Source organism: Ammospiza caudacuta, chromosome 1, assembly GCF_027887145.1.
Source record: "Ammospiza caudacuta isolate bAmmCau1 chromosome 1, bAmmCau1.pri, whole genome shotgun sequence".
Taxonomy (NCBI): Eukaryota; Metazoa; Chordata; class Aves; order Passeriformes; family Passerellidae; genus Ammospiza; species Ammospiza caudacuta.
This window is the reverse complement of record NC_080593.1, coordinates 123833726-123844290: the sequence shown is the minus strand read 5'-3', so window position 1 is coordinate 123844290 and position 10565 is coordinate 123833726.

Below are 10565 nucleotides of genomic sequence, written 5' to 3'. Positions count from 1 at the left end.
AGTAGCAGTTGTATGCAAGGAAATAAAGATGACTTCACTTAGGCGATGGAAATGTCACTACTGGGTGCATCCTATTTATGTTAAAATAGATTACACATACAACAAAAAAGCTATTCAAAAACTTTCAGAATCTGCAGGTAAGTGGAAAAACAGGACTAACGTTATTTTTTTTTAAGGTGATGTAAGGTCCACAGTCAGAGTCTAGCAGTTGTAGTGTCTGACTGCTAAATCTATCAACAATATAACAGCCGAACCAAAAAGAATAGCAGTGTTGGCTGTTTGAAGTGAAAGTCCTGCTTGGCCCAATAACGATGGTGCAAAAACTTAGGCTTGCCTGGGCTTTTGAGTAAGTAAAACTCTAAACAACACTGAAACTTCTCTGTTACACTTACTTTTCTTTTTACATATAATAAACCTTAGGGACAGGAAACATCATAATATTTTCCAGTTGAAGACTGACTTGTCTCATTTTATCTACATAGTGTTCTTGGGGAAAAAAAAAGAAACAAAACTACAGTACTGTTGTCTACCGTTATCTTGAAAGGAACAAGATAACCAAGGAACAAGAAAACAATGGTTGAAAACCAACCATTCCTAGGAAGTGTGGCAAAAGTAATCACTAAGTACCCAAACTGTTCAGAATCATTGAATACTTAAAATACTAAATATTAAAAAAACATGAAGACACAATCTTTTCGGTAAACAGTTGGATTTTACGTAAGTGAAGTCATACTTTTCATAATTTAGGCAAGAAAAACAAATAATCAAAGGTGAAATGGGATACTGGGCTCTTTGCTAATTTCCAAGATGGAAGTAAATTAAAATGACTAAAGTAATATTGTAACAGATTGCTGTATTACCTTGTTTTGCAGTGAACGAAGAAAAACAAAAGGAAAAAGAGAAAGAAAAGTTAAAAGAGAAATAAAAATTAAAATTAAAATGAAACTATTACTTTGAGAGTTATTTTCTGAAAGGGGTATATATATAAAACCTAGTTAAGTAAGAAGAGAAACAAGAGAGAACTAAATTACTGTATATTTGTATAAAATCCATTAGCAAGTTTCATGACTCCAAAAGGAGGACCTGTATCAAATACTACTAGAGACATAAGGCATTTTGAATACATTCTTAATCCTTTACTTCAAGGTTCTCAGGAGATCATCAGGTTCAACTTTCTTCTCAATGCAGGTCACACCAGGTTGCTAAGGGTTTAAAATACTCATATCCAAAAATACATTGAAGAATAGAAACTGCCTAACACCTCTGGGCACTCTGTTTTCCTACTAGACCTGGTGTCCCCTTGTTCCCACAATGGGAATTTTTCTCCTTACATTCAGTCTGAAACGCTTTGATTTCAACTTACACCCATAGGTTTCTAGTCCTCTCAACCATAATAGCCCTCTTACCTGCACAACCATGAAAGTCCATCTTTTCACAAACAGCCTTGAGGTACCAGAGGTTCTCTAGGCTGAAACGACTCTGGTCCATTAGCTTCTCCTCAGCTGGTCAGGTGTGTCAGCCCCTTAACATCTTGGTGGCCTACCACTTTTTTTTTTTTTTTTTTTTTTTTTTTTTTTTTTTTTTTAAGAAATTAACTTTCTTCAGTTAATTCATTTATTTCCTCACAGAAAGAAGGGGGTGAGTGGGAATGATGTACCATTTTAGATGTCATCTGACAAGTGCTGAGTAAAAAGAAATAATCATTTCTCTGAGCCCTGCTAATTCAGCCCAGGATGCTGTTGGCCCTCTTCTCCTGGACAGTGCTGGATCATGCTCTGCTTACTGTCTACCAAGACTCTTTGGTTCTTCACAGCACAGTTTTTTCATAGCTAGTCTTCTAACTGTCTCCCCAGTAAAGGACTGTTCTCCTGCTGTTTCTCAGAATCACAATTCTCAATGAAATTTTTATTCCCTAAGAATCACAACAGCTTTCTAGCCTGCCCAGGCTAAATTACTAGCATTAATAGCACTCCCTGTTTTTCAGGTGTATACATAAATAAAATTACTATTGATGGACTTGGTTTGAAAAAATTGACTTAGCTGTCTCAAACAGCTCTAATTAAGACACTGTCATATCTGTTAATTTAGCCAGAATAAGAAGCCCACCAATCTCTTCTGGACTCATTTCCTACAGCCAGAAGAACTCATCTACACCTCCTGCTATCTGTCATTCATCTGACAGTGAATGGCATTTCTGCTTCCATCTACGCGAGCAGCGGAGTTAAAAGCTGCCATTATAGCTGGAATTAAGGAGCACTAATGGCTTGCCAGCCATGTTCAGGGCAAGAGAATGTAGATCTTACTGAAGGAGACTAAAAGGAGTTGGTTTACTCATCTCAGGAAAGTGAAAAGTGAGCAGGAGTTTATTCCACAAATAAATCATGCACTGTAAGCTACAAAGGGGAAAAACTTATTTAGACAATAAAACAATTCTGCCATAAGAACAAAGATATAAATTTGAGGCTGGCAAGTGGAAAGCTGCTAAACATGTCAGGGTTATGGCACTGCAACAAAACTCCTCCATTTGGGCAGCAGAGGCGAGGAACCTAACTGGTTTTAAGACATGGAGAGAAATTTATGAGAGGTATTACATGGGTTGGTGATGTCAGCCAAATAGGTGACTCAGGAGATCTCTTCTAGTCATATTGTGCAGAATATTTGCATCATGACTGTTTTTGAGACAGTGGCCAATGAAAAATATCAAGTGTATTATTCTAATTAAAAATTAAAGAAATATCAATGACAGAAAGTTAACCTCATTGTGATAAGCAATTAACAGAATTATGCTGTGATTAAGCTGATGTGTAATTAACAACTACTGTAAATTATGTTATCCATCTAATTTGCCCAGATTGGAATAGCATTATTCTTAGGCATGTTTAGCAAGTTCTGTGGTAATATGCACTTGAATGAAGTGCTCTTTACTAATGTGTTCAAATCACAAAGCTCTTATTAGAATTGCAAATAAGATATACACCAGCATCATTTCCTCTGCCCATCATTTTCTCTTCTTTGGAACTATCCCTGACAGAAAATCAAATTGTAACAACTCCAAAAGATGTTTGCACAAATTCAGCAAAAGTATGTTATTAAACATGAAAAATTGGCAAAAAAAAAATCATCCTGATGAAAAAAGGGGAACTGAATTTAAAACACAAGCAGCTGCTGAGTAGAAAGGAACAAGAATCATGGAGCTCAGTGGGGGACAGAGGAAAACACTCAAGGTAGAATTCACTTAACAAATGGAAAGGGGAAGAATATTTTATTTCAAGTGATGTATACTTAAGGCTCAGAACTGAAGAATCTCTGATCATTCTAAGTCTAATGAAATCAGTAGAAAAAATCTTCAGCTTTCAAGTATAAGGTCTTCATGGTCAATACATGTTGGAGTTGAAAAGTCCTTAATTAGCTGACTAAAGCATCCCAATTAAGAAAAAGAAAGAAGTAACTAGTAGCTCAAAGGTCTTCCAACTTTTCCCCAAAGGATATTGGAAAAATCTTAACTGGTGAAACTAATAAGAAATTATGAGGGAACAATTGCCTGGTGAGGAAGGAACACACACAGCCTTGGGTGGACAAAAATAATTATACCATTCAGCAAAAATTTTTGGGGTGCGCGTATCTTCCACCAACCTACCAACAGCTTCTCCAGTTTCAAAGCACATGATCTTTACAATTGATTCATCTCTAAACAGCCATCAGTTTCTGAGTGAGAGGCATGTTGAAATGGGTCAGCCAATTTGATACAGTCTCTAGTAAGCAAGGATGTTAGTGAAGCATGCAACAAAACTTTACTTACATTCAAAAAAGAAAACTACAAAGCACTGACACTTCAGCTCTTCATACACAGATGAGGAAAGGCTGATTTCCTAGGCTGTGTTTCCATCCTCATTTCTAGGTAATACCTGTAGCCAATAAAAGTAAAATAAATGCTAAGCTACCTGCAATGCAAACCAATTATACTCCTAAATAAAATTCTTATTTGGATTATAAAGGTTGAGAATACAGTGCTTTCATTCAAGGTATAAAGGCATTTCTGAAGATTAAAGAAAATGTTTAAGTCATCAGACAATATTGATGCCAGATTTTCTTCCACTTATAGAGTAAAAAAGCATAGAATTTATACAATGTCTTGAAATACTATCTGGAAGGATTACATATAGGGAATAGAAGACAAAATGGTTTCTAAGACTGCGGTTCTGTTGACATAGAAGCATATGAATAAAAGATCCCCTGCTCTTTGGATGACTAATGTTTAGGTAAACTGGGTAAACTACATAGTAAAACAGGATTTGTAGTAGAAAAGCCTGAAAGAAAAACAATTTTGATTTGACTATGTGCACAGCATTTCAAAAAGGATGAAGGCACAAAAGAAACAAAGGGACATTTTGTAGTCACCTTGAGAATTACTTTACAACTCTTGCAGATTTGCTGACTTTTCTTGGGTGGGGTGACCTGCACTTTTAAATGCTAAGCTTTAGCTAGGCAGGCAGTACCAATTTATTGCTTCATATATATCTATTTCAATGTTGCCTACTAACTCCATACATTCTTATGTATGTGTAGTCTATGCATTTATGAGCAACTCTTAAATCCAAACAAAATATGCACTGCTCACTCATAAAGTTTTGAAAGACAATTTGCTTTCTTCACCCCAAATATAACTTCATGCTCTTAAGATCCAAATAAAAGCGTCTAATTTTTAGCTTTTCGTATTTCAAAAATATCCACCTGCTTCAGCAGCATTCTTTTGCCTTTTACATTACTTGAAACCTTATGGGTAATACATCCTACTTTCCCTTGGAAGAAAGTGACAACACAGAAAATCACTTCTAAACACCACGGATAAAACTAACTCCCCTTATTTAGATAGTACAGGACTTTAGTCAAGAACAGAGATTCTTATAGTCTAAATCGTAAGTCTGCTGAGGTACTACATTCTTTATTGATTTTGTAAACTGCAGTGCATGCAAAATAGAAAGCAGTAAAATTATTAGCCCATCAGTACTTTCTGTCCTCAGAGGTGATACTGTTACACCAGCATACCAAATTGATTCTGGCATTATTACAAATTAGACTATTTTACTCAACAGTTAAACATCTATACAATTAATTCTTATTTGCATCTTTTCACATATAGCCCCTGAATCAGGAATATACCATTTGGCTAATAGTGGAGGAAAAGAACCCCACTACTTGAAATGACACAGCCTCTCCCACTGGCATCACTAAAAAGGCACATAGAAATTATCAGGGGCACTAAAGTGAGGATTAAGCCTAGAAATGGATCCATACTTGAGGTACCTCTCTGCCTGTCACCCTACCCTCACTCATCTATGCAAGGTAAATTCTTCATCATCCATGATGAGAAGTTGGAATCTCTACAGGAAGCACACACTCGTCTATGTACCTCTTTTAGTTCTGCATTTTCAGACCTCCCTTCCACACCTAATTCTATAGTCATTAGTAGGGCAATAAAATGACATAAAATGAGCAAAGAGCAATAAAGCAATCATATTCCAGCATGTTTATTTAGTGTGGTCCATAATGACAGAGACCTTCGCACCCACTGATACCTGGAGCTGCTACTAATTCTCCTCTGCTTCAGATCCATTTTTATTATTACTCTCAAAGTTATGCCCAATGTTTTAAAGCCTGCTTCACATGAACTGTTCAAAAAATAAAAACCGTCACAGAAAGAAAAATCAGTTTTAAGGGAAAAAATCAGTTTTAAGGGAAAAAAGAAAGCTTTGCAAATTCATCCCAAATCTACTTGCATGTGAGTTAGATACAATGAAAAATTTGCATGGGTGCACTGAGGTGCTGAAGCATCTGAATATGTATCTTAGCCTTTGAGTATACTGTCCAAATTAGCTGGAAACATCAAATTGTATTGGGTGGCTGTTGTCATTGGACTTAGACATATGCTTAATGGTAAGAAAGGTATTTAAAATCTAACTACATGTTTGTGAATCTGATGGCAAATCAGACTTCTCTCTCACCAAAATATTTAACAATCAGTCAAATTAAAGTTGTACTAACTATAGCACACCGTGATTAATGATTAGTGATTAGTACTACAACTGTTTCTATTTCAACCTAGTCCGTTGCATTGCTTGTTCTTCTCATGGTCTCTCCATCTTTAGACTTTTCTAGAAATAATCACTCTTCTGGTTAGCCTTTAATTAGATTGGTTTTACTGCAGATTACAACAGGGGTTTGTTTCTCTATACTGAGCTCTGGCTGTCATCTTTTAAACTGGAATGAGATGCACAAATGTGGAAGCCTGCCCATAAAGTAGCAACTACTCAGAACACATAAGTGATGTGACCCAGAAAACATGTGATATACTGCATTACTATTGTAAGCAAAACATACAACAGATTGTTTGGGCAAGCAAGTGCATCCAATCTATATGGAAAATGTATATAGATTGCCAAAATTCTAAAAATAGCATGCTCTACTTAGAAAAGTTGGCCAAAAACTACTCAAGTTAAAGTTCTCCTTTTCATTTGAATTTTCAGGTGTCCAAATACTATCCCATAGTGCAAAAACTCAGCTTGCTGAAATAAAAGCACAATAAAAAAGAGCTATGTGTTGAATTATTTCAGTGAGCTAAGATCCAAAGTAAAGTACTATGATAAATCACATAATTTTGCTTAAAAGCAGAGGGAAACAAAACATGGACACAGAGAGGATAAAAAAAAAAAAGAAGAAAAAATAATGGGAGTAAACCAAAACACAAAGCAGAGCCTCTTTCAGGATGATTGAATCTTTCTTAATCCATATTTTACTCTCTGCTACATAATTTTACACTCTTGACAAAGTCAGGCAGTTGGAAGAGGGTTGGAAAAATAAACGTAGCTTTTTGTCAACTTTATGCCTCCCTAAATTTAGAAGACATTTCTTAATAAAGAAGCTAAAAATAAATCACCAAACAGTGTCTATAATGTGGTCTGAATTATCCGGCCATAAAAAAATATGAAAATATTTTTAATATATTTCAATAGAATTTTCATAACATAAATAATAGCAACAAGCCGACTGGTAACAAGTTATTTGTAGCTGAACTTATACAGATGACCTTTTTAAAAAAACCCTACACTCCCTATATATACTGTGACTTGTTTGCCTACATGTTTAAACTATTCTAAAAACTCATAGTTAAAATGTAGCCAACATGTACTTTACCTAATCTTAATAGCAAAACCTGGCACTGAGGTCTTGGACAAGCAAATATAGTCACATTAATAGTTACAATTTTAGTTTCCAGAATGAAAATCAATACAAATTTATCTGGGTACTGTACATTACCAAAATATAAAGAAAAAATAATGTCTACATATTTATATTAAAGTTTTATATTCAACAAATGCATATATATATATATATATATATATATATATACATATATATAATGAGAGAGTGAGAGAATGCTTTTGTGTATATAGGGAGTTAAAAGGTTATGCAAATGCATGTATCTAAATACGCACATTTTTAGATAGGGCCCTGTTTCAATGCAATCCCATTATCTTTAAGGAAATGTGCTGATAATTTAGAAGTTGCAACATATGCATTTTATAGCAGGTTTAAAAGTGGAATTTCTAAGAAAAAACTTCCACAATTTTGTAAACATTTGCCATATTAATTCTTTAGTCACTACAGAAACATCATCAAAAGGACTTGACAAGAATGGTAACTACTAGGCCAAGACAAAATTTTGATTAATATATATACTTTCTGAAAAAGCAAACTCAAAACAATGACAGTGAAAAATTAAAAACAATGGATCAAGGTAGTTGTCAAAATGAAGAAAATGTTAGTTAATGTTAGTTATGAAAAAATGTTAATTAAACTTAAAAAAGGTTCTTTAAAACTAGCAAATTAGAAATTTTCTAACTCTAACAACAGTTAGATGCAAGACCAAAACCAGGTTCTCATTTACATCCATTTCTTCCAATTCACTGCCTTTTCTCTACTCAATAGCATTTTAGGTTTAGAGCTGCAGTACAGTGCCTTCCACCTGCCCAACCAGCCAACAAGATTAACCTTTTTTCTTTTTGGGAACTTGTGACCAGTGAGGAGCAGAATTATTAAAAAGCTTTTTTACAATCTCTTAAGAGATTAATCATGGCTCATCTTACAAGTCACTCAAGCCCCTGAAATTTTTCATTTTGCTACCCTTTCATGTCAATCCTCTTATTCCTTACTCTTTACCGTCTTATTAAGCTTTTATTTTCCTGAGTTAATGAACACAGGCTTTTACCTCTCACTCTGACAAGTTCATTGCTGAAACCATTGTTCATCAGAAATGTGTAAAAGAAAATGGCATTAATTCTATGAAAAACGTTAGTAGGTTGGAAAATCAAGCCACTTTTCTTGATTTTCCAACATATCTACATCAAGCTAAACAAATGTGATCACACAATAAACTCGCAATATTTAACTGAATATAGTCATAAAGTACACCATTCAGTAACCAAATCCACAGACAAAATGTGCAAATTATTACAAAGCAGCACTACATCTCAAACAACAGCAACATGTACCATCTTCCAGGCAATACTAAGGGACAAAGGACCCAACTCCTTTAGTCTTAAAAAATTATGTATCATTCAGGACAATTTTTTCAAACAAGCTGATGAAGAAAGCTAGCCAGTACTCATAGTAAAAAGCAGAACTAGAAAAGACAAATTTGAACTCAGAAATAAACATAAGTCCAGAAATAGTAGCTCACATAAGTCTGAGGACAATTTTCAGATGACAGCTGGAATGCAAATCTGATAAAAGATAATCAAATTTTAGTTAGACCAAGAAAATAATATTTTCAGAGTTTTTAGACCATAAAAAGGAAACTGCAATTGTTTTATGCCACAAAAATATCCCAATAATTTTAGTGGAAACAGTCTTTTAATTATTAGAAGACGTGGTATAGAAAACATTGAGCAAAGCAGTATCTAGTCTTCAGAAAATTAACTGAGATGAGATGATGGGATGAAATGAAAAAACAGAAATGAGAAGAAACACTGAGATATACCACTCTGCCAATGTTCCTTTCACAGAGAACATTCTGCCCCCACCAGTTCTAAACACTAAAGGTGGAACACAAAGACTGTGGAAGGTGGTACACACAGGACTGCTTACGACTTGTCTTCTCAACAAAATATCAGCGGACAAACTGAAGTAAGAAGTATCAACAAAACATAAATTAGCAGAAGATCAAATATCCCCACAGAAAGGAGCTGTGGAGACTTTTCAAAAGTATTCAGGCACTTTAAGATATGCAGCTAGGAGTACTCATGGTTCTTGATAATGGCCAGCCTCACCCTGCTGGGAACCAGCAAGCTGAAAAATATCCTCAATTGAAAGAATGAAAAAGAGAAGGGAGAACGGCATTGCTCACATTCAGAAGAGGCTGAATAAGAGCAGGTATCTAGTGCAGCAACTTCTCCAAACCAAAATTTCCTCCTACATACACACACATACACAGCAACAATATTCATCGTACCACCATTCTCAAAAGGAAACAGAATTAGCAACCACAACTATTTCTAAAGGTTTTTATCACTCTTCCTTTTTGCTGGCAGACAAGATGATCAGTTTACACATACTGCATAAAATACACAGAATGTATTTCAATAGACATCTAATTTCAACTTTTGATGCATGAAAATCTGACCCTAGTCCTAAGTGTTCTTTAGACAGGTATGATGATTGTTTGTATTTGCAAGAAATAAATGCATTATAAATTCTAATTTAAATATCTCTAAAGTAACTGAAAAAACTAGAATAGTTCTAAATATTACCAGGTATTAATTAAAACCATTCTCCCATCCCCACCCAAAACTGGTTTGCATATATCCAAACTCCATATGACGTTACTATCAGCCATATTCTGATATACTAAAGCCACATGGCCAGTAAAAACTGAGAAAACACATTATACATAGCACTTACATTGCCATGAAATTCTAGATGAGTTAATGATAGATAATGGCCTACAATTCGTGAGTGACTTATTTTAGCAAATCTCACTGATACAGCAATTCAAGCATGCTGCATCAAGGCTGGACTAAGTAAAATCAAAGGGGCTTGCAGAAAAATCAGCAGAAATTACAAAACACTTAATGAAAAAGGGAGACATGCTTACAAGTCCCACAAACGCAGTGCTGTTTGGCTGTTTTAACATGTCTGTTTTACCAGGATTTACAGTGCACAGGTTGTGGAGAAAAGAGCTAAAGTGTCTGTTCAATTCCAAAGAATTGAAATAGTTACAAAATCTTATCTAGTATTATTGTGATGGCTGCCATCTTGACTGACACTAAGGTAAGGTGCATCTTTGCAACATCTCTTTCAACTTTTTAAGTTGTTTACCAATACCTAAGATGTGGGTATGTGTTAGATGAACTCTGCAGCAGTGGGTCTGCAACAATGACTTTGCAACCTCATTAATCAATTCCTTTCAGTAAGTCCTCATGGATATACCGAACAACAGAAGTCCTAGGAATATCTGTCTGTTTGGACAAATCTATGTGTGACTTCATTAGCAATTTCCTTGCAGTATA